The 23,149-nt window shown below is 42.6% G+C and overlaps 1 protein-coding gene across 1 annotated transcript in view; it reads right to left on the reverse strand.

Annotated features, from left to right (window-relative positions):
* CALCR (calcitonin receptor) overlaps positions 1-23,149 on the reverse strand; it is a 2,001,221-nt gene that overhangs the window by 1,845,432 nt on the left and 132,640 nt on the right. The window lies entirely within an intron of this gene.

Raw genomic sequence — 23,149 nt, forward strand, 5'->3', positions numbered from 1 at the left:
ATATGCCCCCAGGATTTGTATGATATGGTAAATACCGCACACATTTCTCCTGTTATGTTTGACCTGCTGAAATGTAATAAAGCCGAGGTATTTTCCACAACTGATAATTATCGGATGTATTATATACCTTATAGCTTGCAATTCCAACCCATGCATAAACAGGGATTTACCCTCAGGTCGGAATATTCCGAGCTACTCATAACCAGGCCCTTAAAATGAGAGAGACAGAGGTGAAGGTAAAACAAGGGCCAACGACCGGGTTTTGGAACCCCTAAGTAGCAAATTATGCCATCCTGTAATCTTTTATCTCTTCTGCTTTGCACTCCCACAAGGCTCATTGTGGAAACACAGGACCCTGACTGACCATGCACTTCACACCGCCTAACATGCAACTGTTTCAGCTTCAGTATAGAATTTGTTGCACTTATTGGAGAACTGCCACAAGGTTGGACATTTTTTGGTATTGTCCATCAAGGTAATATCATTTTTTCTTTTGCATGATTAGTGGGTGAAGTGAAATTTTAAATTTTGCCTAGACAAATGTATTTGAGAATCAGCAAAAATCTCATAGTCCTGGCAAATCACATGATGGCAGTCGCAGCAGGGTTAAGCATTTCAGAAGATGTGGTTTAATTACAAAATTGTGGACATCTAATTTTCAATCCTAAATTCTAGGGTTACAAAATTGTGTGATTGTAGAAAAATGATATATCTCTCCGTGTCTGAATCCCCTTATCTGTTCAAAGAGTTATTAGATACAGTATAGTACCTTTGATGTATAGAGCCAACTGGACAGCACAAAGGTGATGAATGGGAATGCTAAAATCACACTGAAGAATTTACAGTTACCATATCACCATTCTATTGCATGATCGTTTTCATCTATGGCACTTGTTAGATCTGGGGGTCTCTAGTTGGCAATGGTTATCACCTTTGTCCAAATAGGGACCCTTACTTCTAAGTCAGGATAAGGGGATTACACTCCTTAATAACCCCTGCTCACCCCCTTGGTAGCTTGGCACGAGCAGCCAGGCTTATCTCAGAGGCAGTGTGTTAAGCATTTGTGAATATACACAGTGATACAGTGATAACATTACAGATGGAAACAACACAGGTTTTTATAAAATAACTATTCTTTATATAGACTTTACACAAGACCACAAACAACAACAATCCACAATACTACACTTAAGGTTGTTTAAAAGATGATTAAAGTCTCTTAGTTCAAGTTGTTGGTAAATGCGACAAAGTTCTCAACAAAGTACCTGGATGTGTAATGCAAAGTGGACAAAAGGCTCGCAATAGAGGAGATGCGTCGGTTCCGTGAGCGTAGCGTCCTTCCTCAATGCTTGCGCAAAGTAGGGGACTCGTCGTGAGCCTTACCGGTACGGAGGTGATGCATAGATTCTCGGCCTGCGGGCCCGTTGCGGTGCGCAAGATGGCGCCTTGATGCGATGCGACGATCCGGTTGCGATGCGAAAAGATGGCACATTTGATGCGGCGATGCGATGATGCCCTGGCAGCCTTGCGACGACTCTGTACTTTGGAACCGCGACAGGCCCTGCGACTCGCTTCTCCGGTGATGCGATAGCAACTCTCTCAATGGCGTCACGCTTCTCCGGTGATGCGACAGCAGGCACCTTCGATGAACACACGCTTCCAGGGAGATGTGACGATGGCTCGCTTCTCCGGCGTTGCGATGATTTCAGCTGCTGCGGCGACACGCTTCTTCTCGATGCGTCGTGCTTCCAGCGGCACCGAAGTGTCTGGAGTCAGAATTCCCGGCAAGGAAATTCAGGAGGGAGCTGGAGGTGAAGTCTTTTGTCCCTGAGACTTCAGCAGGAGGCAAGCACAGTTCAAGCCCTTGGAGAATATTCTGTAGATGAAAGTCCTTACAAAGTTCCTTCTCTTTTCCCTTGGCAATGAAGCAACCACTGCAGGCCAACCCAGCAAACAGCACACTGGCAGAGGGGCAGTCCAAACTCCTGCAGCTTCCTTGGTTCTTCTCCTTGGCAGAAAGGTTTTTTGTTCCAGAAGTGATCTAATTTCTTGGGATCAGGGTCCCAATATTTATACCACAAAATCCTTTGTTCTCTGAAGGCAGAGAGGCCTCTGCCTAGTCCAAACCAGTTCCTGAGCACTTTGTTGACATGATTCCTTCTATCCTTTCACGGTGCAGGGCAGAGACATCAGACACGCCACAGGGGGTGGAGACAGCATTGTAGAGGGAAGGCCCAGCCCCATTCAGGTCCCAGGTGCACTCCTCCCTCCCATCTGGATGTACATATCTCTATTCATCACTGGGCTGTCCCAGCCTGTCTCCTGGAATTCCCCAGCCCTGTCACTCACAAACCCAGACAAGGAATACACAATCCAGCGGAGGCAGGTTCAAATGGTTAGGCAAGCAAATACCTGCTTTCTAAAAGTGGTCTTTGCAAACACAGAATATTAAAATAAACTTTACTAAAATATGTATTTTATTATTCTGAGTTCAGGCATACTAAATTCGAATTTCTACCATGTTCCGTGAGTCAGTTAGGATTGTAAGAATGTAACAATCTTAGATGCCCATTCTGGCCTATGAGAACAGGTAGCCTTCCATAGTGAAAAACGAAAATGGCTGTAATTCACTATTAGAACATGCTACACACATCAGAGCATGTCCTACCGTATACTTACAATGCACCCTGCCCTTGGGCCTACCAATAGGGGTGTCTAATTTGAAGCAAAGGGAAGGTTTAGGGACTGGCAAGTGGGTGCACTTGTCCAAGTTGACATGGCAGTGCTAGACTGCACACAGGCCTTGCAATGGCAGGCCTGAGACACACTTTGCAAGCTGCTTCTGTGGGTGGCACAACCAGTGCTGCAAGGCCACCAGCAGCATTTGATTTAAAAGCCCTGGGCACACATGGTGCACTGTACAAGGGGCTGACAGGTACATCAAATAACCCAATCATGGAATAACCAATCAGTACATTAATTTAACATTGGGTGCGCTTGCACCGTGGCACTGATTAGCAGTGGCACAGTGCCCAAAGCTTAAATCCAGCAAAAACATATAAAAACAGAGGTGGCAATCCGTCAAAAGGGAGGGGAGAGTCACGCCAATGATGCCAGGTCTAACAGCACTGCTGAAAGAGGTCTACACCTATGAGGATCAGATTTGATATGCCACAAATATTACAGTGCATCCTGAACCACTAAGTAATGTGCCTTCAGTATAGCAATGGAGGCAACTCTGCATGCCTTTCCCAAAGATTATCAAAGCATTTCCGAGCATCTTCTTCAGAAGTTGACCTAGGTAATATGGGTATGCCCAGCATTTTAGTCAAGTTCACATCCTCATAGGGGCTTAGAATGCACCTCCCCACTGAGGCCAATATACTAAAACTCATTTGGAGGTGCTTGAATTCCATTCAAATAAGGCCTAGTAGTTCAGTTTGGCCCACCATTTAGGTATTGGGCCTAGACTGCTTTGCTCAAAGGTGTTTCATTTCTGTAATACAAACAATGGAATGAAATGCAGACAGAATAGTTAGAAGGAGCTCAGTGTAATTCAAGCATTTCCATTCATCGTTATTGTGCGGACCACAAATATAAACAAGCATGCACATATTTAAAAAATGCAAACACACATGAGAAAATAATGCAGGGTAAAGAAATATAGTGAAGTTATTTTTGGTATCTGTATATATGCACATTTTCATTGGTGGTTGGAGTCATTTGTCTCTGGTGTTTTGGGTCCGTACTACTATGGCTTTCGAGACTGTGCCAAGTATAGTGTTGAAAATAACTATCTTTTGCATGGTATTCCCCCAGATTTTCCTGCCAATATTCAAATTTTTTGCTGAACCCGGTTTTGTTGACGTTAGGACTCTGCTTACTTTACTCCTGCTAATCAGTGGTAAAGTGCCTGTGGTCGTCCTTCTAAACTGATAAAATATGTATGCACCTAATTTTGCACATTTAATTTGCTTATAAAGCCCACACTTGTACCTACCTGCCCTTTCTTATCCTAGACAAATTGGAGCCTGATCCAGGCGAAGGGGAAACACTGACCAGAACCAGTTAAGATTAAACAAGAAGGTGACCCACACACACAGGTCGGTACTGGGTATAAAAGTGGAACTCTCAGAACCTCTCATCAGAGCACAATTAGATCTGTGGAGGCTAGAGGAAGGACTGTCCTGCTGTCTGAATAGGGGCATTCACTCTGACATGTCTTCCTTACATAGATCCATTCAGACTCTAGCCTCAACATAGACTGCAGCATTATCCCAATTCCAGCTTTCCACCCCTTCTACCTCTACCCCATCCACAGTCCTTATTTCCCACACATGACCAAAGCATAAGGTGAAAGACTCACATGCACTCAGCAGACACAAGACACCCTAACTTCCACATCCACTGACTTGCAGGCAGACACAAAGAAAACCCTTGTGCCCCTGATATACCCTTCAACATCCAACTCTAAAACACCTAGCCAGCCCCCTACTGAAACCCAAAGGCAATAGCAAGGTAGCCGGGAAAGGAAGCCTACCCCAAAACCTCCACGGGGAAGAAATTAAAAAACAAACCCCTCCATTTCTTTCACAGTCATTCAGGAGTATAAAATGCTGAAAAATGGTGGAGTTGTGCCACTCCCTCCCTATATCCTGCCCTCCCACTTACCTTGCCGGCCCCACCAATTCTGAGCCCAACCCTCCCAAGGACCAACCCAGCCCCGCCCAAGTTACTTTATGTTGCTGCCTTGTATGCCCCCTAGATGCCCCTTCCAGGGGAGGTATTCCACAGCAGCATTAATGAAGGCAAGTTTGGGTGAGCAACACTTTGCTGGCCCACGGCATGGACATTTGGACTGGCCATTGGCCTTATTTTCATACTTGAACTCTTGAGGCTGAATTAAGCTATTTTTATTTAGTTTTTGGTATTCCTGTGTCCTAACATATCTCTTGCTGTTACCTGTTATTCATGTGTAAATTGGGATGTGTGAGTACACTTCTGTTAGTAAGACAATAATAGCATATTGTACCTAGAGTAGGTAAGTCTATTGGGATGTTGTGTGGATTTGTGTACCTATATTGGCTGGGTATCGATGTCCACATGATGTGTGTGTAAGAGAGTGGGATGAAGGGCCAAACTTTGCATTGGATGTGGAATGCATTCATAGTTTATTTTATTTATAAGTCTATTGTGCAAGTATGTCAATGGTCAAAACTCAATGAGCTGTATGCTGGATATATAGTTGATGTGTACAAAGTGAATATTGTCAATACAGTTGGAGGCGTTCAGACTCTACATACACAATAGTTACTTTAGCCACACATGCACACAGAGCAATGTGTAAACCTCAAAATGAGACTTAATATATATGGGCCAAATCTGTTCCTTTCGTGGATCTTGTAAAGTACTTTCAATGACAAATTTGCCACATGTGGATGCCACTTTGTGCCAATAGCTATTAGTCCCAGTTGAGACTGGTTCTCTATGTCCTGTCCACATGGAGAGTGTGAGGTAGGTACAAATCAGACTGTGTCCTGGCCCAGGACTCCCCTTAAATTAGAGATCCATTGTATGAAGGGTGTTTATGCACTGTGGTCTCCTATGTAGTGGAATTTGGATGGTTGTAATGCCATTTGCATTAGTTGCCTATTTCATGTGGATGGTGTATGTTTGTCCATGACAATGCTTAGTAAGTTAGACTGTGTTGCTTACTTATTAATTCACTATTGATGTTTGCATTAGTTGCGTGAGGAGCCGGCTATGGTACAGGAATGTGTGTCACAGGAGTTGATAGCTAGTTATAATATGGTGTGATTGTTAAGTTGGGCACTACATTGCCGAGTAATGTACATCATTTCAGGACTTAATGCACAGTTAGAGTATGTGAGGCTGTGCATATACATTATTAGTTAACTGAACATAGGCCACATCATGCTGACGTGATGTGCCTTTATATTCCATCTTAATGAAAACATGGCCTCACATTTGATCTTCCACCCAGAGATACCATGCACCATACTTGACCATGGTTGCCTGCCTGATAGGGGACGTATGTGCTATCAGAGGGTCATGTTTGTTGTTAAATGTGGGTCAAGGTCGTCAGGGAATGTTTGTGTGTTAAGTGATGTTGAGTGTGTGTATATGCCCAGGCATGATATGTCATGTGCAAATATTGGCACAGCCACAAGCGTTAGGACTTCTTGGTTGTGGTAGAGTGTATCAGTCTAGGTATCTTTACATTGTGACTGCTTTATCTTGTTTGTCACAACATAAATTGGAGTAGCTTTGTGTAACAAGGAAAGTGGGGTGCCATATTGTGCCTATGTGGCCAGATTTTTCAGCCAAATGAGCCACATGAATGTGCTTTTCACATATTATTACACTTGCTCCCCCCTCCCAAATCCCAGATTAAGAGCCTGGGGATTTGGCTGGATAAGGCGCTGGATTTCTCAGCTCAAGCCACAAAAACTGCCTCTACTTGCATTGGACTGTTGAAAATGCTCCGCAAAGTGCTTCCTCTACTCCCATTCCAGGCCAGGAGAGTCATGGTCCAGGCCCTGATTCTCTCTCGCCTGGACTATGGGAACGCACTTTATTTAGGAGCCCCGGTAGCAGTCACCCGTAGGCTTCAGGTCATTCAAAATTGTGCTGCACGGCTCTTATATAACATCCCCCGCCGGCAGTCAGTGAGGAATGCTCTTAAAGAGCTTCACTGGCTCCCGGTAGCGGCTAGAGTACAGTTCAAGGCCATGTGCATAGTCCATAAATCATTTCATCGCACTGGCCCGACAATTCTGCATCCTATGGTTACGCCCTATGCACCGCCTAGAGCCTTACGCTCTGGCTCCCTTCAGCTTGTATCCACAACAAAAATCAATAGGTCTCGCTGGGGTGGTCGCTCTTTTTCCCATTCTGCGGCCAAACTTTGGAACTCCCTGCCCCTCCCCCTCCGAGAAAACAAAAATCTTATGTCCTTTAGAAAGGCCCTAAAAACGTACCTGTATGCACAAACGTGCTGACCTACCCGGTGCTCGCTGTAAAATAATCAATCTAAAGCGCTGCGAGGCCTCCGGGTAGTTAGGCGCTATATAAGTGCAATTTTTCTTTTCATTTCATTTCATTTCACATGTGATATGTCATTACTTCAGGCATATGACAGGATCTAGTCAGGTGAATGCACCCTTATATTGTGCCTAGGAAGCCTGTGTGTTTGACATTAGCAAATACTATTATTGTCAATTCACTTTGTTGACACAAAGGTGACTACAATGCTTTAGGATTTATAGTTGGGTCAGTGAAGACAGTAGGAGAATGGAATATACGATTTTGCATTGCAGTGTTCACACCTCGATACCTTTATAACCCAGGCATTACAGTGCAAGTTGCTACAGCGACTTGCGTTGGAGGGCAATGGACTTAGGAATAGTATGATTTACTATGACAACTCCAGCCTATGTTACAGTAGGGAAGGTGTTGGAATAGTAAATCATACTATTCCTTAGCTTAGAGCACCATCCAGGGCAAGTCATTGTAATGACTTGCGTTGTAAGGCCCGCATTGTAAAGGTATTGCGGTGTGAACACCGCGATGTAACTGATGTTTCCTAGAAGGATGTGCCTACAGTATTACAGATATCTTCATTAATAGTTGTGGGGCACTGGTAGGTGATGCAGCTGCAAAGTCTGCTTTCTGTTTTTCAAGATGTTGCTACACTTAATTGAGTTTGAATGGTAGCTTTTTGTGCATACAATTGTCATTATGGTAGGGCTAGGCACTATAAAGCCCACTAAGTGTTCATAGACTGATATACATTTGTCAGTGCTTGCACCTCCAGTGCACCTTCAAGCCACCTTATGTGCTACATCTCAAGGTTTGTATTTTCAGCATGATACTGCACTGTGACACTCTCCTTCACTGCGTAGTTTAAGAGATCAGGTGAACTCTCAGTCTTTGCTCCCAGCAGTGTCGATGAGGGTATTAGTTCAGGTAGGATGTTGTGTGCCACTGTATAGGTTTCTGTGGGACATATTTTTAGGTGTGCATTAGTGTTATGTTGCCATGACATAGAGCAGTGGTGAGCTCACCATATATATTTCTGTACATAGATGTATGTGCCTATGCCCATTTGTAGTCCTACCTTTATGTTGATCTGTCCTTGTATTTCTAGTTCACACTGAGAATACCTGATGCTGGCATTTCCTCATTCCCCTGCACAACATGCTAAAGGACACTTTCACTTTACTGCACCTTCAATTTGTGATCACTTTAATTTGTAGGGCAGAGGTCTTCAAATTTGGGGGGCCTTAAGTGACATCAGGGGGTGCACCAGTCTCTGGCCAAGAGAATCATCGTGTTTTGTTTTTAAGGGTTAGAAGCATGAGCGGCAGTGAGCCAGCCTTGTAATTTACTGTCAGTTACAAGTTTGGTAATTTATTTCCTGATTGGGAGAATGTGTAAAAAGGGGTAACAGAACTTCCATGATCCAAATCCCCCTGTTTTGAATTGAATTATGTTATGAATCCTTGGTGTGCTATGATGCCATTAATAACATATTTTAAGCCATTATGTAAAGTTGTAATAATTTTATACATGCAACGTTGGAGCTCCTTCATAGGCCTGTTCATGATTTCATCATCAGCATCACTTTTGAATGGAGGGAATTTTGTTTGACCCTTTAGGAGACAATGGAATGAAAGACATCAGTAACACCTGATGCCTGGTTTAGACATATTTAGACATTGCCAATTTAGCAGAATACTTGTTAACAAATTGAGGGGGGACTGAGGGCTTTTATTTTTTTACAGGGGGGGCGCAGCATTGATCATTTTGAAGCCCACTGGTGTAGGGGTATGTGTGTCACTTACCTGCAACAATGTCTGCAATGGTCCTGGCTTTGCTGGTCGAGTAGGTACAGATGTGCTATGATATGCTCAATGGGCTCCATAACTGCACAAGAAATGTGGATGCTTGTTTTGGTGACTTCGGCCTTATGAGCCTCTTCTTCCACCAGCTTTGATGAGGTGGTTTGACCGACACAAACGGCATGTTCGAAATAACTATGGTAATAGGGCCGACGGTTCCAGGGCCGGACTATGCTCCGATCTGCTCCATAACATTTTTCTAAAACCATTGCAGTCGGAATTTCCAGTCGGATTCGGAAGAACCGCGTCGGTCAGTAAGCCATGTATTGTAGTGCATCATAATACTGCAGTCGAACGACCGCTTCCAATGCAATATCGGCTGGCCGTGGCAGGGCTCGCAGGTTCGGCGCTCACATGGATAGAATCCTTCCTTTCAGGGCGCTCGTTCCAGGTATGGGATGGCAACTCCCACTCTGCCTCCCTCCCCCTTGCGAGCGGAGTCCCCCAGGGGTCATCCCTAAGCCCCACTTTATTCAACGCCTACATGGCCCCCCTCGAGGATGTCGTCGCCCCCTTCGGGATTAAGATAGTGAGCTATGCGGACGACACGCAATTGGTCGTCTCACTCTCACATCTGGACAATCACCCAGACAATCTGCCGAACTGCCTCCAACAAATTCACCACTGGATGTGCGAGTCATCGCTCAAGCTAAACGGATCAAAGACAGAAGTCATGCTTTTGGGCAAGCAATGGACCACCATCCCCTCTTCGGCCTGGCCAGACGTCTTCGGGGAAGTACCCACCCCGAAACAAGTAATTAAGACCTTAGGAGTCTGGCTGGAACCCGAGCGGTCTCTGAAAACCCAAGCAACCAAAACAGCAGGCACCTGTTTTGGTCTCATGCGCTCCATCCGCAGGATCCTCCCACTACTTCCGCCCCTATCTAGGAAACTCTTGGTCCAAGGCCTGATCCTTGCGCGGCTAGACTACAGTAACACGGTCTATCTAGGAGCTCCTGAAGCCACTATGGCTAAACTTCAGCGTACGCAAAACGCAGATGCCCGGCTCCTTATGAATCTCCCTTCCAGAGTCTCAGCCAGACCAGCGATCAAGGCCCTCCACTGGCTTCCAATACGACAAAGGGTAGAATTCAAGGCCCTGTGCACTGCACACAAACTTCTCAACGGTCTCGGCCCTGCTATCCTGAGAGACCTGGTCACCCCCTACAAGGCCCCCAGATCCCTACGCTCGAACAATGAGCGTCTGGCCAACGTCCCCAGATACAGGAAGGCACGCACCGGCGGTAGACGCTTTTCTGTAAAAGCATCCTCAGGATGGAACTCACTTCCTCACCCCCTGAGGCAGGAACCCAGCCATCTCCTTTTCCGGAAAAAATTGAAAACGCTGCTGTTCCCAAAATAAAGTCCCCTCTCCCCTCTGGCCTCCACAAATGCTACAGCGCGGGGATGCCTCCGGGTCACCAGGCGCTCTATAAATCGCTAAATAAATAAATAAATAAATATCAGGCGGTCAAACTGACCCCGACAAGCCGGCATAGGCTTCACGAAGGGCATCGTAATAAGCCTCTTAGAGTGACACTTTTTTCTACTTTTATTATAATGAACTATTTGCTTTTTAAGCTTTTAAAAAAAGCTTTACTGTCTAGAAAATTTCCAGTGCACTTGCTGTTTATTCCAGTGTCAATTGCACTACAAGAAATCCAGACTTGGCCTTTATTCAGCATAAAATGCAGTATGTGAAACATATGCAACAAAAAAAAACATGCTGCCCTCAACACAATATCCGGTATTTACAGCTCTAGAGCCAGATCAATCAATTAGCTACATCACAAAACATTTTTGACTGACTTTTTCCTTGTTGTTAAGTAAGGCAATGCTTGGTGCAAACAACGTTTTCCACATTGTTATGAAAGCAGAGCTGTGGAGATGGTGAAGTGTAACAAGAATATTTGTACACATTGGATGTGTTGCATTTTTTATGGGTTGTTTTTTAGCGCTGTTATATTTTCGTGCTGCAATATGTCACTGCGCTGCATTGTGGTTTTGGGCTGTGTATTGTTAAGTTGTTGTTTTGCTTCATTGTATTTTATTGTGTTGTGTTTTGCTGTATTCTTAGTTACTTATAGTTCCAGTTAAATCACACATTTCTTAAGATTTACAGTGATAACCAACATCATCCTTGCTCCATCTCGTGCAATATTTAGAACACCAGATGGTCCAAAAATATGGCATGAGATTATTCCTAAATTACCAGTTAATGTGAAAAAACGTCAATAAAAATATATATATATTTTTTAAAAGTGCTCGCTTTCGTATTTAAATACTAACGTGATATTATTGTTATACTGTGCATGTGTAAAGGTTATAGAAAAACATTATAGTGCTAATTATTATCGCAATATGCCCAGGGGAGATCACAGTCTTTAGCCACTGTTATCGACTACATCCCATTCCACGGCTAATAATGGTTGTCAGGCAGGAGTTAAGTCTAGGTGAAGAGCATGTTGTTGTTCAAAATAACCATTCCGACCTGCTAAAAGCAAAAAGCCAAAAGAGAACCTTAGACTGCCTGGTAATGCAACACTTATACAATTACCTATAGTTTCTTTTGCAAAGAAGAGTGCTGCACAATTACACTTAAACTGCTTCCAGTAATAACAGCAGGTACAATAACGTCTTTCCATCTTTGCCACAACAAAGATTGAGCTACAACTGTCTAGTGCTGCTCAGGCTTTCGCACGCTCTTGTTGCCCAATCAAAAACTAGACTGCAGTGCACCATCGAAATGCCTTCGTTCAACCCACCTGACTGTGTAATTGACAAATGCCTCTTCGGTTGGATCGCAAAACATTTAAATAAACCAATCGCTAAAGAATGCTTACCCAGAGCACCCTTTCTCTGAGCATTATTCCTATCAATATAGAGCACTACATTTTGGGATTATATTAGCCTGGCTGACTTGATAATTTAAACTGTCTCAAAGTTAGATTAAAAATAGCTTGATGTAGGTGCTTTATATTAAAATGTCATTAACTGCAATTCTCCAATGTTTATTCCATCACGGTTTGCCAATCATTTCTTTACATGTTAGGAGTGATTAGAAAATGGATGCATGCTTGAGTTCCCTACTTTGTGATAGTGACTGACATAAATATACCACTATGCTTATTGAAGATGGCATTCTTTATTAGGACGCTAGATCGAAATGGGAAGCACCGCAAATTAATGCCACCGGGTCTCCCGCCATATAGATTCACTCTAAGGCGCCTTGTGTTTTATGTGCTACTTTCTTACTGTGTACAAATCAGCTTCTTCTTTGATAGTGTGAAAGGAAAGTTTCACCCCGAAAGCACGCCAGGACATAAAAACACATACAATGTAGCAGCAAATTATATTTTTATACCAGAAGAGAATTTCGCAGACGCTGCACCCGAAGGGGGCTAACAAGCCGGCGCCATAACCCAGCGTCGCGCCTCCGGACAAAAGGGGCGGGGAACCTTAGTTTGGCAAGCGAAGCAGGACAAAGGGCAGAGGTCTCCCCCCTCCTGCTTAGCAGTCCTGAGTGGCACCAAAACCTCTCCGGCTAATAATGGCCAGGGCGGGATTCAAACCCCCCAATGGGTGGGAGTCTACACAGTAAAGGCAAGTCAGGGGGGGGTTTATAAGCGCTGCTCCCCAGGCAAGCTCCTATCTTCAAGGAGCGGGGGAGCAGCACGGCGTGAGCACAGGATCTTGTGGGCAACGTCTGGACGACCAGGACTAAGAAGGAACATTCAGCGACCTCGGCAGCAAGCAGCGAGCGGGGGCCAAGAGACAATATAAAGGAAGTATGTGATGACATAACATGCAAAGTGCAAAGTATATACATGTTTCTTTGTGTTCCTAATAAACTGCAGCCAACAAATGACCACCACAAGACAAAATGTGTGGTTGGCTTTCTTGGCGGGAGAGGGAGTACTGGGAAGGGAAATATGATATGGCATACCTATGGGAGTGGGGCAGAGTGCGGGGGTTAACTTCATGCGTCAGTACAATGTGTGTAACCGGATGAAAAAAAAGGCAGTGGGGAGCCTTTCTTTACAAGTCTTTAAAATTGACAATCATGGAAAACCAAATATTTAAAAATGGTGGGTAATTGAAGCTACGCCTTCAGATTATTTTTATTGCATATTTATATTATTTTTATTGCATATTTATATATCTCAGCCATTGTAATCCCACATGGGATTGATTTCAGGCTCCGATGGACAACGTTTATAGCAAAATGTCTTATATTTCATTAATGACTTAGAGCTAAGGTTCTGTTCGGTAAGGGGATATCCAACAAGATAGTGAACGTCTTTCCTGTACACCTCTGCGTTCCCCTGCTCTTCGGAAGTGTGTGTGTGTGTGAGGGGTGGGGGTAGTACTTTCTGATTGTGACGCGTTATGGTCTCTGCCATGGTGAGGACCAATTAGGTCGATGTGACACTGTGGGAATGGCACAAGACCAGGTGTTATATTTCAGTCCGCCACCAGTTCTAGTGACTTCACTTCTCGTCAAGGCTGGCATGTCATCCATGCTGACATTCCACAGAGAACCATCAAAATGAATGTCAAGTGCCAGAAGGAAACTCCTAAAATGCAACGGGTATTTCTAATGTTGATGATGTATGTCCCCTGTGCCAAAATGCTTCCACATCAGGGACTTCACTTCCAACAAGTCAAAATAGCATTGTTGGACTTTTTAATAAAAGCCCTTCCTACTTGGGGGTAGCTAAGAGTGAATGGGTAAACAACCTTTACAACGCAACTTTTACCACGCAGTGCCTTTACAACGCAACTTTTACAACGCAAACCATTACAACGCAATGCGCTGGGGGGCGCTCTAGGATAGGGAATATGTTTAATGTACTATCCAACACCTTCCCTACTATCCATGGAGACTGGAGTTGGAATAGTAAATTAAACAATTCACTATCCAGCGCCTAAAAGCACTATGCGTTGTAATGGTATGCGTTGTAAAAAACGCGTTGTAAAAGCATGCGATGTAAAAGCATGCGTTGTAATGTCATACATCCGAGTGAATGGAATGTGAAAGTCTAGATGCGGCCCGTAGACGGGGTGGGATTTTGCCAAATGGGTTGTTTCACATGGTTTTCACACTTTACTGGATATGTGCCTTGGTAAAATATATTGTAGGGAAACATGTCCTCGTTATTTTTCTGTTTTAGTTCACCCTCGAGAGTCTAGTTTCTGAGGCATCTTTGCATGAAATTAAAAGTACATTTAAAGAGGAATTATCCTTTAAAGTCGATGAAGTTTCCATTCTGTTATTCTGTTAAGTTGCCATTCAGCCTAGAAATATAATCAAAGTGAGCAATTTCTAACTCTTTTGCTACAATGGTTTAATAATTAATGCATTCTTGGCTCTAATTATGCAATGAATGTAGGCATACATGAGATTTCCACAGCAAATCCACAGCCATAGGTGAAGAAGAGAACATTAGAAATAAATCGTATCATTATTTCCTCCACCCTTTTATTTTCATGTGAGACGTCTCTCTTCATGAAGGAATTACCAGTGTCATGCAATACATTCCCCCACTAATGCTTTGGTTACAATTAAACACTCAAAAGACGTCAATCTACTACTTCTTTATAAGTTTTTGTTTAAGTATTAATTCATCTATTTGAGAGTTGTATACCTCAGTGCACACCACCCTGGTCTCTTCAGAGCACACAGAAAACACATCTATGAGTTGATCTGAAAGGTAGTGTTTATCTGGATGCTTAGAATAAACCTGATCTGAAAATGTTCAGTCACTACATGAAAATATAAAAGACATAATTAACAAACCTGTTTGAAAATGTTGGTTCTTGGAAATTTCCTGAACTGAGGATAATATTATCCCATTCAGAAGTAAGAGATAAGGCTGTCTATAACTTTGAACAAAGGAGCACCAAGGATCTTCTTGCAAACCTTAGTATCTCCACTGCAGAATGCAACACTTGAAGGTGGTTGTAACCTTTTTCTGCTAAGCTTTGTGCATGATGTATATATTGTTTAACCTGATCGGCTGATCCTGAATCACCCTAAATCAAGTAATTAGCAATTTGTCTTTGTTTTTCTACGATCCAGTCAAGCACTAAAGAGGAGCTCATACCTAATTTGAGCTAGAATAACACAGGGAGCAGGAGGGACCTAACTGGTCTGATACAATTTTATATAACCTATTAACTGGCAGAAATTATCTAAGCACTGTCGCAAATGACTTATATTATCTATAAAAATGGTAAAACAATGCATCACATGAAAAGAGGGGAGATCCAAAGGTTGACATCTGACTGACCAACTTATGCGAATTAGACTAACATGGTCATATATAGAGTACACCTGAGTGAAATGTTGATTATGGTGCCTAATTTGCGTAGTTCCCTGATTTTTTGGTATGCATAGTTCCTGTAATTTCCAAGTTTGTGTAATTTTTGCATGCATGAGACTAATCTATGAAAAAAATATCTCGCCAGAATTTTTTTTTTCTTTAACAAGTCGCCTGCCCATTTCTCTAAAGACATTTGTTTACCGTAATTGCATGCTCATGTGAAAAAAAGCCTCACAAGATACCATCAAACCACATTTCACAACTTAAATAAATTATGCAATTTTACCCACCCTTAATAAAGACTGGATGTGCCAAAGGCAAAATTGACCAGTATTGTAGCTGCAACTCTCAGAATTCCCTGAATTAAATTGACACAGTAGGTCCTGATACATATTTTGGTGGCAATTAGAAATTCCCTAATGATTGAGAAATCCCTTTAAGATGGCAGAAATTGCTTTATTAGAATCACTTCAGTTTTTGGTATTTCCTTCTAGAAATTGGAGGAATTCCTTTACCACCTAACTATAAAACAGGCCCTAAGTCTTGAAGAGAAGTCTAGGAGAGGAATCCTCTTTCAATGGTTGAAGAAACTGGACTGGTATGTTTTCTTCAACATTTAACATTTCCTCCAGAAATGTGAAGATTATTTTTGACACCGAACTTTAAATCAGGCTCTCTGGTATGAATATACTGCATTTTTGGAGTTCACAAATCAACATGAATCTATAGGAATTACAATAACTATTTGGCATGGGCTACCATTTAATAGATCATTACTTTTGTTCTCTAATTAGCCAGTTTGGTTGTTAGTGGTAACACATTGGTGGCATATAAAGCTAGTGTCATATAGATATGCTTTGCCTTCACACTGTGTTAAGTTAGCATGAGCTTATTAGGAGTTTAAACGCCATTTTACCTTTCTGCTGCTTCTGCACACGGCACATATTGTTAATAGAGCTTTGAGCCTAGTAGAATGTTTTGCTTCACACGAGAATAATATGTTTTGCTATTTGTATCAGCTTTGCATGGTAAGCTATGTCTGTACAGTGAGTGCCAAGGCCTTCAAGGATATTTCAAAACAGTGGTTGTTGTGAGGTCTGACCTTCGCACGTTCTAGACATAACATACATGCAGCTGCGGCCAACTCTGGCTTTAGGCGTGTTTTATATTGCACTGCACAGAGCATACACACACACTTGATGATGCTTCGCATGCAGAGAGCTGGTGGAAGATGATGTGATCCCTTCCCACTAGGATCAGAGGTATGGGGGTGCCCTGCTAAAACCCAAAGAGACCTTCTTAGATATAATTTAATATACTAGCAAGGGAGGGTAAGATTTAGGTGCTATTTAGCCTACTTCCCTCTAGCATTTTAACATGGTTTCTCCCTTTGCATTCTATGGACTAGTAACTATGCTGATTACTTTGTTTCTTATAATATGTTTGCTTGTATTAGCTAAGATACTGCGCTTGAGAACACTGCATTAGAAAACAAACATTTCAAATGTGCACGTGTCTTCATTTACTCCGCGTTCTGGATTGATATGGTTGTATAACGAAAGAGTGTTCATGTGTTCCACGTTACCTGAGGTGTTCTAAGTCCATGTTCTGGGCTGTCTAAACATTGGGAGTTTGTAAGAACCAATGAGACACTGATTGCTAGTCTGGTAGGGGATTTTGGGTACTAAAGGTGAGTTTTGGCACACCCTAATTCACTGAGGTTCCAAGTCTCTATGCACAGTTCTGTGTAGGAGCAGAATCCCAGCGACACTAGGAAATTTGACATGTAAAGACTATAGTAGATGATAAGAAAAGATAATAAAGTGAATCTGGCTAACAACAATATGGCAAAAGGGACTCAATACCAGCCTAGAGAATCTGCTATGATAAAAGAACTCAATATCAAGTTAGATGTCCTTGAGTGTTCGCGTCCTCTGTTCCTGAGAGTGATTAAACAGTTGATCCAATCAGTTTTGAAATAAAGTCTTAACTATGGATGCTCAATCCTGTAAGTCCTCAAATGCAACATTAACAGCCTTTTATGAAGCAGCAATATTGGAAACTGGCTCAAGAAATTTGGGGTCATATGTATCAACCGAATTTTTGATTCGCAAACGCTGCGAATCGCAAAAAAGCAGCATTTGCAAATCAAAATTCGGGAAACGGTATGTATGAGGATAATCGCAATGCAAATTTAAGGATTTGCAAAATTTGTGATTCCTTAACTTTGCGTAAGCATTTAAGGAATCGCAAATTGCGATTGCTTAAATGCTATGCAGCAACCACTGAAGTTTTGCAATTTCTCCTTACGAAATCGCAAATTACCACCAACTTCAAGTTGGTGGTAATATGCGATTTCTTTCACAAATGCACTTTTTGCCATTAGTGAAGGTGCCATGTGGTGCACATACATGCCCTTAGGGCATGTATGTGCGCCATACGCGCACACATGTAAATTTCAGGGGTACATCATGGTGTCCTTATGACACCCTTGAAATTATTCTCAATTTGCGATTCTCAAATTGCGAATCGCAAATTGAGAATAACTTCCCATTCATTCTTATGGGCCTCCTGGCCCATAAAAATGAATGGGAAAGTATTCCTTAATTGCAATTTCACAATTTGCTAATCGTAATGAAGGAATATTAAGAAATCGCAAAAAAATTGTGATTTTTTACATACATCCCTTTTTGCAATTCTCGAATAGAGATTTCTAAAAAATCGCTATTTGAGAATCGCAAATATGGGTGTCGTTACATATGGCCCTAGATTACATTGGTTTCCCAGCATATATAAAATTTATAATGACTAACCGGGTCATTACGATGCTGGTCGGACTGGCTTCTGTTGTCCTTTCAGCTGTCTGTTGACCAATGCGGTCTCGCCAGAATTGGTCAGTCAGACTGCCAAATTACGATGCATGCATCATGTACTCTGATAGACAGCTGATAGGCTACCGACTTTCACAGACTTTCTGAGACTGCCAAGATGGTGCATGGAGAAAAAACAGCAGCCATAGGGCAATGAAGGGATCTCCGACCACCGTCCGGATTATGATGTGGGTTTCAGAAGACCTGACCGTGGCGGTTCAACCAACTGCCTCAGTCGCTGGAAGCGAATGTTTTGGGGTGCACACTCACCCAATTCCACTTCTTCCCAGAACTCTCTGCTGTTGATCCCTTACTACAGGTTCCCCTACACCTGAGCAGCATTAGCCCGATATCTACAAACCTGTGGAATCAGAATCCAGGTAGGACTTTATGAGGTATGTATCCCCATTGACTGGACTGTGCACATTCCATAACACACAAGCAATGGGGTACATGGAGCAAAAGGCATATCCTCACATATGCCATGCATGTGTGTACAATTCACATATTTTCTGTGATTTTGTATGTACTTGCAGTGACATATTTTGGGATAGCTGCCCCACTGTAGATGAGACCGCAGCAGTAGCAGCGGCTGCATCATAAAACAAAGGGGGAACTTTCCAGACCTCGGCGGTCAGAATCGAATCACAATAGTTAAACAGTCTGTCCAACTGCCATTGTAATGACCCACTAAGTTTGGCGAAGAATGATATCTACAGAGTGTAGACTCAATTCTAAAACCAAGAGAAAGCACCGTTACCATCAGGTATTCCCCACCTGCATTTAACTTCTTGGCAATGTCACTATCTCTTGTTGTGGAAGGTCTGTTAGTGGAATCTTAAAGAACAGGCAATAGACAGAATGCAGAACAAATCAAACATTCAGAAAGAGAGCGATTTTCTAACAAACAAATCTTCAATTACACCCCTATTTTTACACCTTCTTAAAAATACACAAGAGTCTGGTGAACCCACCTGGATGACCAATCGTGTCCGGGATAGGCTCTATACTGGAACCCCTATTAAAATCCGCAAACGCCTTCCTATAACCTAATGTACAGGGCACAGACTCTTATCTGAAGGACACAAAAGATGTACTGAGACTAATAAATAACATCCCTTTGGACCCTGACAAACAAATACTAATAGGGCTCGATATTGAAAGTCTTTACACAAGTCTTCCTCATCATGAGACCCTCAACAATATCGAGGATGTACTTTTCGAAGTGGAGTGGGCATACCAATCTCCATGCAATGTGGTAATGGAATGCTGCAAATGAGCATTGACCAAAAACGTCTTCCAATTTGAAGAAACCCTGTATTTACAACAACACAGGACCAGCATGGTTAGTACATTTGCACCAAGCATAGCTGGGCTGTATGTGCCATCACCTAGTGAAACACAAAATCCTATGCCCTACCAATCCACATGTCAAGCACATAACCATATGGAAACACTACAACAATGATGTTCTTTTAATTTAGGAAGACAATGAGGAAACAGCATCTAACTTTCTTAAGTGGCATAACAGACAAAACAGTTTTCAAAAATGTACACATACTTTTTCAAAATCAGAACTTGTTTTTCATGACTTGTATATCATTCCAGCAGAAGGGACCCTAAAAGCAACCACCCACTTCAAACCAACAGCTAAGAACTGTCAGCTTTTTTTGGACAGTTTCCACCCTAGACAGATCAGGGAAATTTGACATTTCAGGCCAATTCCTGAGACTCAGCAGAAACTGTACAAACACGAGTGATTATAAGGAACAGGCTGAGGGCCTTACATCTAAACTACAAGCTAGGAATTACACCAACAGAGTCAAAAACAACCACAAGGATGCCTTACTAGAGATCAGACCACCTAAAGAGAAATAGGAATGACCCATCTGCATCATCACCTATAGCAATGCATCAAACCAATTGAGCAAAATTTTAAATAAACACTGGCGCTCGATAAATGGTGGTACTCAAAATTTTCCCAAACCCATGTTCTCACACAGAAAAGGCCGCAGCTTACGTGACATACTGGTTCACACACAACCACGATTAATAAATGAAAGAAAAGATACACAGGGTTTCCTGACTCCAACAACAGGACATTACCCATGTGGCAACTGTTGCGGGTGTCACCTCTCCAAAAATAAGAAATTGATCACCTTCAACAACAACACAACCTAGGAATTGTATAATTTCACCAATTGCAACTCCCAATCTGTAGTGTATATGATCACATGCCCTTGTAATTTACATTACATAGGAATGACAACAGGGAGAATAAAAACCAGACTCTGTGAAGATCGGAGCAACCTCAGATGTGGCTGAGCAACAAGAAAAATGTCAGTTCACTATATGGAACAGAAACATGTCAGGGATCTCCAATGGACTGTCCTAGAAAGAGTGAACCAGGAATCATTCCTTTTCGAGAAGAAACAAAGATGGGTCTTAAGACTTAAGACAAGCTTGAATGGCCTAACGAAAACATCCCTTGGGGACAGTTCACTTGACAAAGTCGATGTGCCACAAGACGCAAATGGCATTTGGCACTTGTTACCCTTAAAATGACTTCCTTACATCTGGTATTAAGATTTCTACTGTTGGTGCAATGACACCATGAATGCACCTTAATATCAGCTATGTAATAACTATTGTTTTTGACCCTCGACACACCTGTACCTTTTATCTGAATTCACTATAATGGTTCACCCATTCTTCCCTGCCTATAAACATGAAGCTTTTTTAAACAGCTTATTTCACCCTCTATTCGTTATTCATTTGTCATTTCTCTCCTTGCTTGTAAATGATGTTTACAAATAATTAAAAACAAACAAAATCGATGACACTTTGACTATCTGTTAAGTTCCTAATCCAGGAAGTAGTTCCATGGCAGGTGGCCATTTTGTAAAGTCAGCGCTCTAGTCTTTTGCGCGGGGAACATCCTTTTCAACGCGGATGTTACCCCGCAGTGCTTTTACGACGCGTCCTTTACAACACAAGTCGTAACCACGACTTGCGCTGGAGGGCGCTAAAGGATAAAGAATAGTATATTTACTATTCCAACACCTTCCCTACTATCCACGGGGACTGGTGTTAGAATAGTAAATTATACTATTCACTATCCGCGCCCAACAACGCAAGTCGTTGTTAAAGACGCGTTGTAAAGGCATGCGTTGCAACGGTACGCGTTGTACCGTCATACATCCCTTTTGCGCACACGCGGACGCCAACTTCAAACGTCTGGCTGACTCTGATAAAAATCTGGGACCGGCACCGCACTAGGACATCCTTGGAGCCAAGGGTGGGTGCCGGTCCTGACATAAGGGAGTAGCCTTGACGGAGTAATACACCATGCTCCTTTTTCCCTGAATTCAGAATTCTGCATTTTGCACAGGTGAACTTTCAGCAGACAAATAAATTCAGTCTTTTCGTTTCAATTTGTGATTGACATTATCAACCAATGGGTTCACTGACTACTCTTGTTTTATTTTATATTTTACTCAGAGTGTGACTACAGGTGTCCCTTCCCCCCGTTTTGTACTCATGATGCCTCATTAGGGTTATCACTATGTATGTCTTGGCACTATATGTAACAACAGCAGCATGTGTGTGTTCTGTGTTGTATGTCTTTTTTTCAGTGCACAGATTTTTAAATCACTAGAAGTGCTCACCGCACGTACTTGAGGAAAATATATCACAAAATCCATGAACGTGTAGTATATAATGGCATAATTTATTTTAAATTGTATGATTTTGCCATTTCCCATTAACTTTATCCCCTTCATATACTTGCATATTTCAATAACTACTATGCTAAATAGGTGCAGAATTTATAATATTTAAAATGTGTTTCTACAATTTACTTCAAAATAATCATGCATTGAACTGGATACTAACAGGACTGTTATCAGGGAGTATATTCTCCAATCCTTGGTCCTGAAGAATAGCCTTGGGGTAGGGCTTGAAACATGTCAACCAGTGAGACTGTACGACATTAATAATTCCTCTAAGTCTCCATTTTCCCCAATTTGTAACAATACCGGATAGCGCGCCAAATAAAGAGTATTTTTTCCTACTAGTCAGGTATTTTTTTAACAGCAACTGCCACACTCCTATCTCTCATATTTTGGTTTAATTCACACTTATTGTGCTCCCGCATCACCGTAGGTTATAGCATGCCCCGTCCCGCAGTGGGACAGGAAGCAGGGCCAGACTGGGAACAGTTAACCCCCCTGGAGTGAGAGGGAGTGCAGCTGAGCAGTTTCCAAGTGCTGGTTTTGGACGATTTTGTTACAGGGGCTGATATTTGCCGACCCTCGGTAACACAAACGCCCCGCCCCAGGGGCCCAAAACGGCCCCTACCCTAGCGGCCTACCGGAGAAATGCCCGGTGCCCGCTATGGCCAGTCCCGCCCTGACGGCAAGAACCCAATGATGAAGTATGCCACCAAAGGGGTACCCTGGTGAGGGAGGGTTATTTTAGAAAGGTTTTCTACCTTCCAGGAATCCTGAAGGGGAAACAATTCAAACGTATTTTAACGGAGTAACTCTGCGTGTTTTTCTAATACAACTTACTGGAGGACGAGTCCCTCCTACTTCTTCTACCTCCTCTTCTGGTTTTTACAAATCAAACATTCACCCTCAGTCTCTGATTTGGGTTTAATCTATTGTTTTTGTGCCACCCCAGTTTAGACCCAGCCATATGCAAATCAATCTTGACCCTGCTCCCCATTGGAACAGTCCAGCATGAACTGCCAGGACAGAACCTCCCTGGACTGGAAACAAGGATCCTGGGACTGGTGTTGCTGTATCACCTGCCTCATCAGCCAGGCTAGCTGAAATCCAGTGGCACAGTGATCATGAGAGCCCCACATCTGAACATACCGTTAACACCTAGGGCGAAAAAAAGTAAAAAGAACAGATGAAGGATGTAATGCTTACCAAATCCAACATTCACCCCTAGTCATAGATCTGAGTTTAATCCATCATTCATACTGGGACTCTCTTGAGTATCTGTGCACGTTATAAAGGCC

Source organism: Lissotriton helveticus, chromosome 10, assembly GCF_964261635.1.
Source record: "Lissotriton helveticus chromosome 10, aLisHel1.1, whole genome shotgun sequence".
Classification (NCBI taxonomy): domain Eukaryota; kingdom Metazoa; phylum Chordata; class Amphibia; order Caudata; family Salamandridae; genus Lissotriton; species Lissotriton helveticus.